The 16,231-nt window shown below is 41.7% G+C and overlaps 1 protein-coding gene across 4 annotated transcripts in view; it reads left to right on the forward strand.

Annotated features, from left to right (window-relative positions):
• RAD51C (RAD51 paralog C) overlaps window positions 1–16,231 on the forward strand; it is a 79,139-nt gene that overhangs the window by 46,731 nt on the left and 16,177 nt on the right. The gene's annotated exons all lie outside the window — the stretch shown is intronic.

Genomic DNA, 16,231 nt, shown 5'->3' on the forward strand with positions numbered 1-16,231 from the left:
CCCTTCATTTGCTGTGAAGTGTGTTCCTTGATCAGAAACAATGCTATGTGGAATACAACGATGATGGATAAGGCATTCTGTAAGCCCATGGATGGTAGTTTTGGCAGAAACATTGCGTGCAGGGTAAGCAAACCATATACAGAGTATGGGTCTATTCCGGTTAGAACAAATCGCTGCCCCTTCCATGAAGGGAGTGATTCAGTGTAATCAACCTGCCACCATTTAGCTGGCTGGTCACCTCAGGAAATGGTGCTATATCGGGGGTGAGTGTGGGTCTCTGCTGCTGGCAGATTGGGCACTCAGCACTGGATGTAACCAAGTCAGCCTTGGTGAATGGAAGTCCATGTTGCTGAGCCCAGGCGTAACCTCTGTCCCTACCACCATGACAACTTTGTTCATGAGCCCATTGGGCAATGTCAGGAGTTTCTGGGGAAAGAAGCTGACTGGCATCCACGAAACAGGTCATCTTATCCACTTGATTATTAAAACCTTCCTCTGCTGAAGTCACCCTCTGGTGCTCATTCACATGGGATACAAATATCTTCATGTTTTTAGCTCACTCAGAAAGGTCTATCCACATACTTCTTCCCCAGACCTCTTTGTCACCAATTTTTCAATTATGGTCTTTCCAAGTCCCTGACCATCCAACCAAACCATTAGCAACAGCCCATGAGTCAGTATATGAACACACCTCTGGCCAGTTTTCCTTCCAAGCAAAATGAACAACCAGGTGCACTGCTCGAAGTTCTGCCCACTGGGAGGATTTCCCCTCACCACTGTCCTTCAAGGACACCCTAGACAAGGGTTGTACTGCTGCAGCTGTCCACTTTCCGGTGGTCCCTGCATATCATGCTGAACCATCTGTAAACCAGGCCTTGAGTTTTCTCTTCTTCAGTCAACTCACCGTAAGGAACTCACCAAGAGGCCATAGCTCTCGTCTGAGAAAGAGTAGGTAATATGTCATGAGTGGAGATCATGGGCATTTGGGCTACTTCCTCATGTAACTTACTTGTGCCCTCAGGACCTGCTCTGGTCCTATCTCATATATACCCATTTCCATTTTACAATAGAGTGCTGCTGTGCATGCTCAACTTTATGGCTTGTTGGGTCAGACAACACCCAGTTCATGATAGCCAACTCAGGTCTTATGGTAACTTGGTGGCCTGTGGTTAAGCATTCAGTCTCTACTAAGGCCCGTAGCAGGCCAAAAGCTGTTTCTCAAAAGGAGAGTAGTTTTCTGCAGCAGATGGTAAGGGTTTGCTCCCAGATCCTAAGGGTCTGCATTGTGATTCTCCTATAGGGGCCTGCCAAAGACTTCAGACAGCATCTCTATTTGCCACTGACACTTCCAGCACCATTGGATCTGCTGGATCATATGACCCAAGTGGCAGAGCAGCTTGTACAGCAGCCTGGACCTGTCACAGAGCCTCCTCTTGTGCAGGTCCCCACTCAAAATCAGCAGCTTTTCTGGGCACTCGATAAATGGGCTGGAGTAGCACACCCAAATGGGATATATGTTGTCGCCAAAATCCGTAAAGATCAACTAGACCTTGTGCCTCTTTTTTGGTCATAGGATGGACCAGATGCAGCAACTTATGCATCACCTTAGAAGGGATATCTTGATATGACTCACACCACAAGACACCTAGAAAATTCACTGAGGTGGAAGGCCCCTGTATTTTTGTTGGATTTATCTCCTGTCCTCTGACATGCAAATGCCTTACCAGTAAGTCTAGAGTAGTTGCTACTTCTTGCTCACTAGATCCAATCAACATGATATCATCAATATAATGAACCAGTATGATGTCTTGTGGGAGGGAGAATTGATCAAGGACCCTGCGGACAAGATTCTGACATAGGGCTGGAGAGTTGATATACCGCTGAAGTAGGACTTTGAAAGTATATTGCTGATCTTGCCAGCTGAAAGCAGACTGTTTCTGATAGTCCTTACTAAGAGCTATTGAGAAAAAAGCGTTTGCCAGATCAATAGCTGCATACCAGGTACCAGGGGATGTATTGATTTGCTCAAGCAATGATATCACATCTGGAACATCAGCTGCAATTGGAGTTACCACCTGGGTGAGCTTACGATAATCCACTGTTATCCTCCAAGGCCCATCTGTTTTATGTACAGGCCAAATAGGAAAGTTGAAAGAGGATGTAATGGGAATCTGCCCTCCCCCCCCCCCGCATCCTTCTAGTTCTTGAAATCTACCATTGTAGGTTTCCATTGTTTTTTTTCATCTCTTCTACTGTATCTTTCATTCCCATAAGTTCTATGATTTGTTTTTTCAGACTTTCCATTTCTTCTTTTTGTTCATTCCTTGCCTTCTTCATGTCCTCCCTCAATTCATTGATTTGGTGTTTGATGAGGTATTCCATTTCCGTTCGTATATTCTGAATTGTTTCAGCTCCTGTATCTTATTTGAACTATTGGTTTGTTCCTTTGACTGGGCCATATCTTCAATTTTCCTGTTGTGATTTGTTATTTTTTGCTGGCGTCTAGACATTTAATTACCTTAATTAGTTTATTCTGGAGATTGCTTTCACTTATCTTACCTAGGGTTTTCTTACTAGATGAATTTGTTGTCTATCTGTTCTTTGACCTTCAGTTCAGCTTTTTCTGGGCCTCTAGCTTAAGTTTTATTTAACAGAGGGTTATTTTTCAGTTCTTGTTTTCTTGTTTCTTTGTCCTGCTTGTAAGGTGTCTTTTCACTCCCCACCCTTAGGAGGGTCTACATAGGTATTACAGACTCCAGCCGGGTTTTCCCAGACTAAACTGGCCTCCTATCAGGGGAATGGAGTCACCTGCATCAGTTTTCCCTGAGGGTGAGACCCAGCAGGTTGAAAGACTTTCCTGTGAAGTCTCTGGGCTCTGTTTTTCTTATCCTGCCCAGTATGTGGCACTTGTCTGTCTGCGGGTCCCACCAGCAAAAGGTGTTGTGGCTCCTTTAACTTTGGAAGGCTCTCCCTGCTGGGGGCATGTGGAGACAGAGGAGAGGTTGTAGGCTGGTTTTAATGGCTTCAAACTGCCAAGCCCTGGGGTCTGAATTCCTTGAGAGAGGGATTCCACCTAAGTTGGGCTTTACCCCTCCCCGGGGAAGGCACACGTGGGAGATAGCCCTGAAAGCAGTCTGTTTCTGCCTATTCCTGAGGCAGTTGCAGCCGAGTAGTCCCACTGCTGAATCCAGAGGCAGCCAAGCCTCCGTAGAAACAGCCACAAAAACCCGTTTCGTCCCCTTTCCTCTTTTTCAGTTAGTCCAGTAAGCGACCTCCACCTTGACCAGTTTCGCCTGAGCTGGGGGCCTATTTTTAGTAGTCAGAATTTGTTTATTAATGCCACAATTGGTGTTTGGTTGGACTCAGTCCCTGCTACTGTGAGAGTCCATTTCCTTTCCCTCCGGGAAGCTGCCTGTGGGGGAGGGGCGCTGGGCGCCGGCCGCCACAGCTTGGGGAACTCACGGTTCTGGAGACTTGCAGCCGGTCCAGCTGGTCCAGACTGGGGTACGCTGTGTGTCCGGTCACTATCGTGGCTCCGGGAGCTGTTCTGTACTGTTTCTGGTTATTTAGTAGTTGTTCTGGAGGACAAACTAAATCGCGCACATTGCTAAGCCACCATCTTGGCCCATTCTAGTTCTTTAGAGTACCAATAATCTCTGCAATCCCTCCAGGAATCTGGTATTGCTTCTGATTTACTATTTTGCCAGGTAGGGGCACTTCTGATGGCTTCCACTTAGCCTTTTTTACTATAATAGCCCTCACTGCACGAGTTAGAGAGCCAATGTGGGGATTCTGCCAGTTGCTCAGTATGTCTATTCCAATTATACATTCTGAAACTGGGAAAGTAAGTACAGAATGGGTCCAGGGGCATACTGTACCTACTGTGAGACAGATATGAGCTAAAACTCCATTGATCACCTGGCCTGATGATCACTCCATTGATAAGCCCCCACTCTGACTGACAAACCAGAGTGACATTTTGGGTCCCCTGGAATTAATATCACTACTGAACCAGTGTCTAATAATCCCCAAAATATCTGATCATTTCCTTTTCCCCAATACACAGTTACCCTGGTAAAAGGCCATTGGTCTCCTTGGGGGAGGCTTGGAGGAAGATTAACAGTATAAATTCGTGGCAGTGTAACAGGGTTCTCCCCCAAAGGGACCTTGCCTCCCCTTCATTCAAGGGGCTCTGGGTCTGTAAACTGTTTCAAGTCTAGAAATTGATTAAGGGGCTGTGACTCTGTGTTCTGTAATTCAGGTTAGACTTCTGTTCACTTGACCTAGAACTCTTTCAGTTATACAGCTCAAACAAGAATTTAGTAGACTGCCCAGCTTTGTATTTCTAGGTACCCCATGATTTACTAGCCAATGCCCCAAATCTCTGTGAGTCAGATTATTTTGACTCCTGCTTTCAGTTTGCTGTCTATTATAATAGCTACGTCTACCCTGTCTTTGGCGATTAAGTGCTGCCACCTGGCTTCTGTCAACTTGGGATCCAGCATCTTCATTGTGTTTAAGGATTCCAGCTCCGTGGCAGCAGTTCTTACAGTAATAAATGACCTCCAGAGAAGTCCAACCATAGAGCTCTTCAGGAATGATGGCACTAGTCTCAGAAATTTATTTCTCACTGTTCTGGTAAAAGATGCATCCTCCAGACATTCCTGGAGTGTAAGAGCAGGCTTTGCATGATAAATCCATCTAACATTCCAATCTCTCTAAGCCACCGGATCCCCTCATCTACATTATACCAGGGCAGTTCTGGCATTTCAACCTCAGTTAATGTCGGCCGACCTTCTGATCCATGTTTCAACTAGTCATCCAAACAAACTGTTAATACCTTTTCTAATCCCTCGAGCTATAACATTGAAAGCAGAATCTCTGTTTAGTGGGCCCATATCAGTAAATTCACCCTGATCCAGCCTAATATTCCTCCCACCATTATCCCACATCCTTAAAATCCATTGCCACACATATTTCCCTGATTTCTGTCTATAGAAATTGAAAAACTCAAACAGTTATTTTGGAGTATAACGTACCTCCTCATGTGTTATTCTTTGTACCTCACCTTTAAGGGCCTGTTGGACTTTAGTCTAGTTACAGGTCTGGAAGAAGTAAGGGGTGGTGGGGGTGGGTCATGAAAAGAATTAGAATTATCTCCCAAGCCATTTGCTTCAGGGCCTTCATTTGCAGTTTCATCTGGTGAAACAGGATTAATCACTCTAGGGCTAACCCCTTCAGGAGGAGGTTGGGTAGCCAACTCCTCAAGGCAGGCTGGCGGTGGGGTGGTTATATCCTCAAGGACAGACTTTTACAGGGTTATCTAGAGAAGACTCAATATGACCTAAGGTTTCAACCTCACCCCCAACATCATTATTAATACATATGTCACCATCCCATGTTTTTAGAGTCCCACTTCTTTCCAATCAATGCCCTCACTTTAACAGCAGACACCATGCAACATTGAGATTTCAGTTTATGTTGTAAAGTTGCTATTCTAACAATAAGATTCTGAGTCTGATTTTCAGAGATCTCAAGTCTATGGCTACAGGAAATAAGATTTTCCTTCAGGATACTCATAGAAACTTCTACATCTGTCAGATGGCGCTTAAGCTTCTCATTTGAAGTCTTAAGCCCATCCCTTGTAGGAGATAGGATTAACATAAGACCTGCGGAACTACTTGGGAGTAGATGGCATTAGGGTGGTGGTGGCAATAAACTGTGGAGACTGTTATGTAGAGCAGTCTGGGAGTAAGAGAATGTTTACCCCAAATGGTTATGTTAAGTATGAAGGAAGAGAGCACTGAAAAATAAGCTCTCTGTTCTTTCAAGAAATGCATGCATGCCTTTTGTCACCCTGCAGTATTTAAGCAGGATCTGGATACGAATAAAGTTGTCTGAAGTCTGTCTGATGTAAACTTAAGCTTCAGATCCCCTGAGCCCATCTGTGTCTTTCTTTCTCTCCTTCTTTCTTTCTTTCTCATCATTCCTTAATATCCTTAGAGCTCCATTTCATAGGAAGCAACAATCCCTTTCACGCCTTAATGTTATCCAGTGTATCCAGCAACAAGCAGCCTCTTATTTTCTATAACTCTATACCTCTTATTTTCACAAAACTCCATGAAGGTGTCAAAAACACTATCCCCCAGAGCCTGACTTCGTACAAGCAAAGCATTAGGAGAATTGAATGGTGAAATTTTGACTATCTCTTTTGCCAACTCACTCCATGGATTGCAGTGTCATTCTAATTATGGGAATCAGTGTCCTTACTGCTCTTGAGTCCAGTCAGAGTAGAAAACGATTCATAAAAACCCATTGTTAAAATTCTGTTTCTTAAGAACCACTCCTGGTTCCAAGTTGTATTAGTTAGGGTTCTCTAGAGAAACAGAATCAGTAGTAAACACTCGCAAATATAAAATTTATAGAAGTGTCTCTCATAACCATGGAAACACAGTCCAAAATCCACAGGGAAGTCTGTGAAGTCGATGATTCTAATGGAGGGTGTGGATGAACTCCATAGGAGGGGCTCCCTGGCTGAAGCAGAAAGAGAGCCTGTCTCTTCTGAATCCTGCATAAAAGGCTTCCAGTGATTAGATTAAGCATCACTCATTGCAGAAGACACGCCCCTTGGCTGATTACAAATGGAATCAGCTGTGGATGCAGCTGACATGATCATGATTTAATTCCATGAAATGTCCTCATTGTAACAGACAGGCAGCATTTGCCCAAACAGACAAATGGTACCACCACTTGGCCAAGTTGACACATGAACCTGACCATGCCAACTCTGTTTGAAATCTCTCATCCACTAAAACTTTACTTTGTCTCATTTCTCTCTTCCCCCTTTTGGTCAAGAAGGCTTTTTCAATCCCTTGAATCAACGTCCCGGCTCATCCCACAGTCCTTTCCCATGTTGCCAGGGGGACTTACATCTGGGAGTCATGTTGCACATAGGAGATAGGGCAGTGAATTCACCTGCTGAGTTGGCTTAAAGAGGCCACATCTGAGCAACAAAGGAGGTTCTCTGGGGCTTATTTTTAGGCATCATTATAAGTAGGCTTAGCTTCTTTGTATCAATTAGTTTCATAGGGGTCAAGATCAAGGTCTCAGCCCACTGAATTGGTTGTCCCCATTGATTGCGAAAATATCAGAAATTCCCCAGATGAGGAAGTTGAATATTTCTTCCTTTCTCTCCAGTCCCCCAAGGTACTTTGCAAGTACTTTTTTATTCCCTGCCATATTACTCTGGGATCTATCAGGTCATCACATCACCTGTACAAACCAACAAGATCTCACTACATATTCAAGATTCCATGTAATTATGGTATTTGAATTAGATACTGTGCTACCAAAAATATAAATCTTATACCAAATAAACATCTCTTCCTTTGGTCTCATACAGAAGTTGAGGTTTTCAGTTATAGACTATCTCACCCTTTACCTTGATTTCTCATTTACCTTGCATATCAGCTTCATTTATATATACAGTTTGTGGTAGTTAGATTCAGTTGTCAACTTGGCCAGGTGAAGGCACATAGTTCTGTTGCTGTGGACATGAGCCAATGGTGTGTGAACCTCATGTGTAGCTGATTACATCTGCAGTCAGCTAGGAGGTGTGCCTGCTACAGTGAATGATGTTTGACTTAATTGGCTGGTGCTTAAATGAGAGAGCTCAAGGTAGCACAGCCCAAGCAGCTCAGTGTACTTCATCTCAGCACTCACAGCTCAGCCAAGGTCTTTGGAGATACAGAAAGAAATCACCCCGGGTAAAGTTGTTGGAACCCAGAGGCCTGGAGAGAAGGCCAGCAGAGACCATCCTGTGCCTTCCCATGTAAGAAAGAACCTCAGGTGAAAGTTAGCTGCCTTTCCTCTGAAGAACTAAGGAAATAAATCCCCATTATTAAAAGCCAATCCGTCTCTGGTGTGTTGCATTCTGGCAGCTAGCAAACTAGAACACAGTCTAAGTTTCATAGCTTTTTGAACTATTGTAACAGTTGCTGTATGGGGTAATGCTGACTTTCATAGCTTTAGAACTCTAACTCTGAGTCTCAGGTGTCACACAAATACCCGAAGTTCCATGGAGTGACCAGGTTATGCTCAAATAGTTTAGTGTATCAGAATTTAGAAATGACAGTTACAACTCCAGAATATATGTGGCTGCTATGAGAGCTTACAATTTAGGACCCTTTACAATAGGCCCCAACCTAATAACCCATGTTCTCAACTTCAATTCACCAAGTTTGTATGCTTTAGTTAGATCATATGATTGAGGCATGATGATACTTGTCTCTTGTATGCCTCTCAACTTCATTCCTTCTTGTAGCCATTCAGTAGTCCATTGTATGTATACACCAAAGTTTCCCCTTTCATTCCTCAGTCGATGAATGAAGCTGATCTGGTTGGGACTAAAGTAAACCAGAATACAGGGTAAAGGATGATATGGTCTGTATTTTAAAACTTCAACTTCTGTGTGAGACCAAATGAAGAGATGTTGATTTGGTGCAAAATTTATGTTTTGGGTAGTGCATTATCTAATTTAACTTGTATGGTCAGTTTATTCGAACACCATTAATTACATGGAATCGTGAATAGGGAGTGAGGTCTTATTGGTTTGTACAGGTTAGTGTGATGTCTCTTTACATCCCAGAGTAATTTGAGCAGAGAATAAAAATGTATTTGGAAAGGCCTGTTTGCGGACTGGGGAGAAAAGAAGAAATACTCAACGTCTTCATCTGGGAAATTCCTAATATTCTTCCAAGCATTTGGGAAGACCAATTCCATAGGCTGAGCCCTGGCTTTTGGGTCTTGCCCCTGTGAAACTTATTGGTACAAAGGAGAAGCTAAGCTTACTTATAATTATGCCTAAGAGTCACCCCGAGAGACTCTTTTGTTTCTTAGATGTGACCTTTCTCTCTTAGCCAGCTTGGCAGGTGAACTCACTGCCTGCCCCCACACTGTGAGATATGATGCCTAGTGTTGTAAATATCCCTGGCAGTGGGAGATAAAACTCCCAGGAATGAACCAGGGCCTGGTATCATGAGTTTGAGAAAGCCTTCTTGACCAAAAGAGGGAGGGAAGAGAGAAATGAGAGAAAGTTTCAGTGATTGAGAGATTTCAAACAGAGTCGAGAGGTTATCCAGAGGTTATTCTTATGCATTTTATAAATACTTTTTAGTTTATTGTGTACCGGAGTGGCTAGAGGGAAGTATCTGAAACTGTTGAACTATATTGTAGCAGCCTTGATTCTTGAAGATGATTGTATAGCTATATAACTTTTACACTGTGACCATCTGATTGTGAAAATGTCTTTTTTCTGTGTCTGATGCTCCCTTTATCCAGGTATGGACAGATGAGTTTAAAAAAGAGGGGAAAAAAATAATAGAGGGGAGTGATATAGGGTAAAAAAATTTGGATAGATTGAAATACTATTGGTCAATGAGAGGGATAGGTAAGTAGTATGGGATGTATGAGTTTCTTTTTTTTATTTCTTTTCCTAGAGTGATGCAAATGTTCAAAAAATTATCATGGTGATGATTGTACAAATTGTGATGATATTATGAGCCACTGATTGTATACTTTGGGTGAACTGTATGGTGTATGAATGTATCTCAAGAAAAATATTTATTTACTTATTTTTAAATTTTTAAAATTTATTAATTATAAAATTAAGAAACAAAGTAAAACATCAACATACATAATCAGTAATTCACAATATCATCACTTAGTTGCATATTCATCATTTCTTAGAACATTTGCATTAATTCAGAAAAAGAAATAAAAAGACAATAGAAAAAGAAATAAAACGAACACAGGAAAGGAAAAAAAAAAGATTATCCCTATCATACCCCTTACCCCTCACTTTCATTGATCACTAGCATTTCAAACTAAATTTATTTTAGCATTTGTTCTCCCTATTATTTATTTTTATTCCGTATGTTCTACTTCTTTGTTGACAAGGTAGATAAAAGGAGCATCAGACACAAGGTTTTCACTATCACACAGTCACATTGTGACAGCTGTATCATTATTCAATCATCCTCAAGAAACATGGCTACTGGAACACAGCTCTACATTTTCAGGCAGTTCCCTCCAGCCTCTCAATTACATCTTGAATAACAAGATGATATCTACTTAATGCGTAAGAATAACCTCCAGGATAACCTCTTGACTCTGTTTGGAATCTCTCAGCCATTGACACTTTGTCTCATTTCCCTCTTCCCCCTTTTGGTCAAGAAGGTTTTCTCAATCCCTTGATGCTGAGTCTCAGCTCATTCTAGGATTTCTGTCCCATGTTGCCAGGAAGGTCCACACCCCTGGGAGTCATGTCCCACGTAGGAGGGGTAGGGTGGTGAGACTGCTCATTGTGTGGGCTGGAGAGAGAGGCCACATCTGAGCAACAAAAGAGGCTCTCTTGGGGGTGACTCTTAGGCCTAAACTTTAAGTGGACTTGACCTATCCTTTGTGGGGTTAAGTTTCATATGAACAACCCCCAAGACTGGGGGCTCAGCCTATAGCTTTGGTTGTCCACACTGCTTGTGAGAATATCAAGAATTCAACTTGGGGAAGTTGAATTTTCCCCTATTCTCACCATTCCCCAAAAGGGGCTTTGCAGGTACTTTTCCACTCACTGATCGAATCACTCTGGGATTCGTCGGGGCATCACTCTGGACAAACCTACAAAATCTCATGTCCTACCCAAGATTCCAAGTGCTTATGTTGTTCAACCAAGCTATCTACATAAGTTATATTAGGAAATGCACTAGTCAAAATATAAATTTTGTAACTAATAAACATTTTTTGCTTTAGTCTCACACATAAGTTGACATTTTAAAATATTAATTACCATCTATTTTCAGCATCCTGCAGTAATGACATTCCTTTGTTCTTCCTCATGCAAAAACATTTTTAAAATTGTACCTTGTACATTTCACTATTATACACTCTAGGCATTCCTAGATTATACCATCTCAATCTTTAACATCAATCTTTCTTTCTGATTTCATTTATGTCCCCAGCCCTCCTCCCTCTATCATTCTCACATGCAGCTTCATTCAGTGTTTTAACATAATTGTATTACAGTTAGGTAGTATTGTGCTGTCCATTTCTGAGTTTTTAGATTCAGTCCTGTTGCACAATCTGTATCCCTTCAGCTCCTGTTACCCAATATCTTACCCTATTTCTATCTCCTGATGGTCTCTGCTACCAACGAAATTCTCCAAGTTTATTCACTAATGTCAGTTCATATCAGTGAGACCATACAGTATTTGTCATTTTGTTTCTGGCTAATCTCACTTAGCATAATGTCCTTAAGGTCCATCCATGTTGTTGCATACTTCATAACTTTATTCTGTCTTACAGCTGCATAATATTCCATCGTATGTATATACCACAGTTTGTTTAGCCACCCGTCTGTTGATGGACATTTTGGCTGTTTTCATCTCTTGGTAACTGTAAATAATGCTGCTGTAAACATTGGTGTGCAAATGTCCGTCTGTGTCCTTGCCCTCATGTCCTTTGAGTAGAGACAGCATATAGATGGGTCCTGTTTCCTAATCCATTCTGCCATTCCATGTCCCCCGATTGGGAAGCTTAATCCATCAACATCAGTGTTATTACTCTCCGGGCAGTACCCTCCTCTACCATTTTGCCTTTTGGCTTTTATATGTCCTTCTAATTTTCCTTCTTTTTACTTTTCCTCAAGGTCGTCCTTTCTACACTCTTCTCCACACCTCTCTTTTCTGCCTTCATATCTGTCTCTAGTGCTCCCTTTAGTATTTCTTGCAGAGCTGGTCTCTTGGTCACGAATTCTCTCAGTGATTTTTTGTCTGAAAATGTTTTAATTTCCCCCTCATTTTTGAAGGACAGTTTAGCTGGATAAAGAATTCTTGGTTGGCAGTTTTTCTCTTTGAATAATTTAAGTATATCATCCCACTGTCTTCTCGCCTCCATGGTTTCTGTTGAAATCTACTCATAGTCTTATTGGACTTCCCTTGTATGTGATGGATTGCTTTTCTCTTGCTGCTTTCAAGATCCTCTCTTTCTCTTTGACCTCTGACATTCTGATTAGCAAATGTCTTGGAGTACATCTATTTGGATCTATTCTCTTTGGGTTACGCTGCACTTCTTGAATCTGTAATTTTTTATTTATTTTTATTTTTTTATTTATTTTATTTTTTTACATGGGCAGGCACCGGGAATCGAACCCAGGTCCTTGGGCTTGGCAGGCAAGCATTCTTACCTGCTGAGCCACTGTGGCCCGCCCTGAATCTGTAATTTTAAGTCCTTCATAAGAGTTGGGAAATTTTCAGTGATAATTTCCTTTGTTAGTTTTTCTCCTCCTTTTCCCTTCTCTTCTCCTTCTGGGAAACCCACAACACATATATTCGTGCACTTCGCATTGTCCTTCAATTCCCTGAGTCCCTGCTCATATTTTTCCATTTTTTCCCTATATTTTCTTTTTCTTTATCTTCTTTCAGATATTCCATCCTCCAGTTCACTAATCCTATGTTCTGTCACTCGAAATCTACCATTGTAGGTTTCCATTGTTTTTTTCATCTCTTCTACCGTGCCTTTCATTCCCATAAGTTCTGTGATTTGTTTTTTCAGACTTTCAATTTCTTCTTTTTGTTCATTCCTTGCCTTCTTCATATCCTCCCTCAATTCATTGATTTGGGTTTTGATAAGGGGTTCCATGTCTGTTCGTATAATCTGAATTAAATGTTTCAGCTCCTGTATCTCATTTGAATTATTGGTTTGTTCCTTTGACTGGGTCATATCTTCAATTTTCCTAGTGTGATCTGTTATTTTTTGCTGGCATCTAAGCATTTAATTACCTTAATTAGTTTATTCTGGAGATTGCTTTCACTTCTTTTACCTAAGGTTTTCTTGCTGGATGAATTTGTTGTCTCTCTGTTCTTTGACATTCAGTTCAGTTTTTTCTGGACCTCTAGCTTAGGTTTTGTTTAACAGAGGAGAATTTTTCAGATCTTGTTTTCTTGTTTCTTGCCCTGCTTGTATGGTGCCTTCCCCCCCCCCCCCCAGGAGGGTCTACGTAGGTATTATAGACCCCAGCTGGATTTTCCCAGACCAAACTGGCCTCCTATGAGAAGAAAAGAATCACCTGTGTTGGTTTTCCCTGAGGGTGAGACCCAGCAGGTTGACAGACTTTCCTGTGAAGTCTCTGGGCTCTGTTTTTTTTTCTTATCCTTCCCAGTGTGTGGTGCTTGTCTGCCTGCAGGTCCCACCAGTATAAGATGATGCGGTACCTTTAACTTTGGCTGGGGGCGTGGTGGAAATAGAGGAGAGGTTGTAGGCTGATTTTGATGGCTTCAAATTACCAAGCCCTGGTGTCTGAATTCCTTGAGAGAGGGATTCCACCTGAGTTGGACTCTACCCCTTCCCTGGGGAAGAAACAGACTCCAGACAAGCCCTCAAACGAGCTTGTTTCTGCCTATGCCTGGGGCAGTTGCAGCCTGAGAAGTCCTGCCACTGTATCCCAAGGCAGTGAAGCCTTTGTAGACACACAGCCACAAAAACCTCTGTTTCCTTCTTTTTTTTTTTCTTTTTCCGTCAGCCCTGCCCCCTTGGTGATGGGGCAAAAATGAGCGATCTCTGCTTTGACCAGGTTCACCTGAGCTGGGGGCTTATTTTTAGTAGTCAGAATTTTTTAATTAATCCCACAATTGGCGTTTGGTTGGGCTCAGCCCCTGCTGCTGGTGAAGTCTCTTTCCTTTCCCCTCTGGGAAGCATCTGTAGGGGAGGGGTGCCGGCCGCCATGGCTTGGGGAACTCACGGTTCTGGGGGGGCTCGCAGCCGATCCAGCTGGTCCAGACTGGGGTACGCTGTGTATCCGGTCACTGATGTGGCCCCAGGAGCTGTTTTGTATTGTTTCTGGTTATTTACTAGTTGTTTTGGAGTACAAACTAAAACGCGCACGTTGCTAAGCCGCCATCTTGGCCCGGAAATCAAGAAAAATATTTTAAGGGCAGTGCAACATTGGTCAACAGGCTGAATTCTCGCCTGCCATGCTGGAGACCCGGGTTAGATACCCAGTGCCTGCCCATGCAAAAAATATATATATACATACATATATATGTGTGTATATATACACACATATATATCTTTTACGAACAAAGGTGTTGAATATTTTTCAAATGCCTTTTTTGCATCAGTCAAGATGATCATGTGGTTTTTCTGCTTTATCAACGTAGTGTATTACATTATTGATTTTCTTGTGGTGAATCAGCTTGCATACCTGGAATAAATCCCATTTGGCCATGGTGTATATAATTCTTTTAATGTGCTACTGGAATTGATTTCCAAGTATTTTCTTGAGGATATTTGCATCTATTTTCATTAAAAGAGATTGGCCTGTAATTTTTTCTTGTAGTATCTTTGTCTGGCTTTGGTATTAGGGTGATGTTGGCTTCATGTAATGAGTTAGGTACCTTTCCTTCCTCTTCACTTTTTTTGAAGAGTTTCAGCAGGATTGGTACTAACTCTTTCTTGAATGCTTCATAGAATTCACATGTGAAGCCATCTGGTCCTGAACCTGCCTCCCTCTTATAAGGATACTTGTGATTACATTTAGGACCCACCTGGATAATGCAGGATAAACTCTCCATTTTAAGGTCCATCAATTTAATCACTTCTGCAAAGTCCCTTTTGCTGTGTAAAGTAACATATTCACAGGTTTCAAGGATTAGGACATGTATATCTTGGTGGGGGCATTATTTTGCCTACCACATGATGGAAGATATTTGATCATTGGGTGCTTCATTCATATTAAAGTTGGAAAAGTGTTGCAGACATGCATTACCATTTTTTACCTGCATCCATAGATGGTCTTTCTCATTTATAAACCTAAAGTAAGGACAGTTTATCTTTCAGCTCTTTGAAAAGTTTATTTCACAGGGTGTATTCTTTTACTCGAATATAAAATATTGATTTATTTATTCACATTCTTTTCTGTTACTCAGTTTTAACTCATAATATGAAAATATACCTGTCATCCTATAATTCATAGGCTTGCCCCTGAATGCTAAAGTCTCATCTCCTGCATACCAATAGTTGCCTCCATCATTCATCTTGTGATTAGCTCTGTGAATCAGATGCATGTTGGTTTTTTATCTTTTTCATGCCATTGTTATGATTTCTCTTTTAGGTAATTTGTTTACACATATAACTAGAGTTGCACACAGAAAATATTTATTTCTACAGTGTTGTTTATGTCACTTCCATATTTTACAATTGCCTTGTCCACAGGTACAATAGAGACCATATAAGATAGCTACTTTAAAAATTACTTGTTCTTGAGTGGTGCGATCGTGGCTCAGTGGCAGAATTCTCACCTGCCATGCTGGGGTCCTGGGTTTGATTCCTGGTGCCTGCCCATCCAAAAAAAAAAAAAGAATTACTTGTTCTTAGCTGTGTATAACCTGGTCATTACCTGAAACTTTGGGTATTGTGTGGCACCTGAGACTCAGTTAGCTCTCTGAAGCTATGAAAGTCAACATTATCCCATACAGCAACTGTTAACAATTTTGAGCACATGATCATCCTTCAACTAGAGATATGAATGAAGCTGATCTTTTTGGGACTAAGGTAAACCAGAGCACAGGGTAAAAGGATGATATGGTCTGTATTTTAAAACTTCAACTTCTGTATGACACCAAGGGAAGAAATGTTTATTTGGTGCAAAATTTATATTTTTGGTAGCACAATATCTAATTTAACTTGTATGGTCAGTTTATTCAAACACCCTAATTACATAGAATCTTGAATAGAGTGTGAGATCTTGGTTTGTACAGGTCAGTGTGATGCCCTGATACACCCCAGAGTAATTTCAGCAGAGAATAAAAAAGTATTTGCAAAGCCCCATGGAGGAACTGGGGAGAGGGGAGGAAATCTTGAACTTCTTCATCTGGGAAATTCCTGATACTCTCACAAGCATGGAGGACAACCAATTTAATAGGCCAAGCCCTCGATCTTGGGCTCATCCCTATGAAATTTGTTCTTCCAAAGGAGAAGCTAAGCCTACTTATAACTATGCTGAAGAGTGACCCCCATAGAGCCTCTTTTGTTGCTGAGACATGGACTCTCTAAACCAACTCAGCATATAAATTCACTGCCCTCCCACTTCCATGGGGCATGACTCCCAGAGGTGAGCTGGGACCTGGCATCACTGAATTGAGAAAGCCTTAACCAAAAGGGAGAAGAGAGAAATGAGACA

This window comes from Tamandua tetradactyla, chromosome 6, assembly GCF_023851605.1.
Source record: "Tamandua tetradactyla isolate mTamTet1 chromosome 6, mTamTet1.pri, whole genome shotgun sequence".
In the NCBI taxonomy this organism is placed as follows: domain Eukaryota; kingdom Metazoa; phylum Chordata; class Mammalia; order Pilosa; family Myrmecophagidae; genus Tamandua; species Tamandua tetradactyla.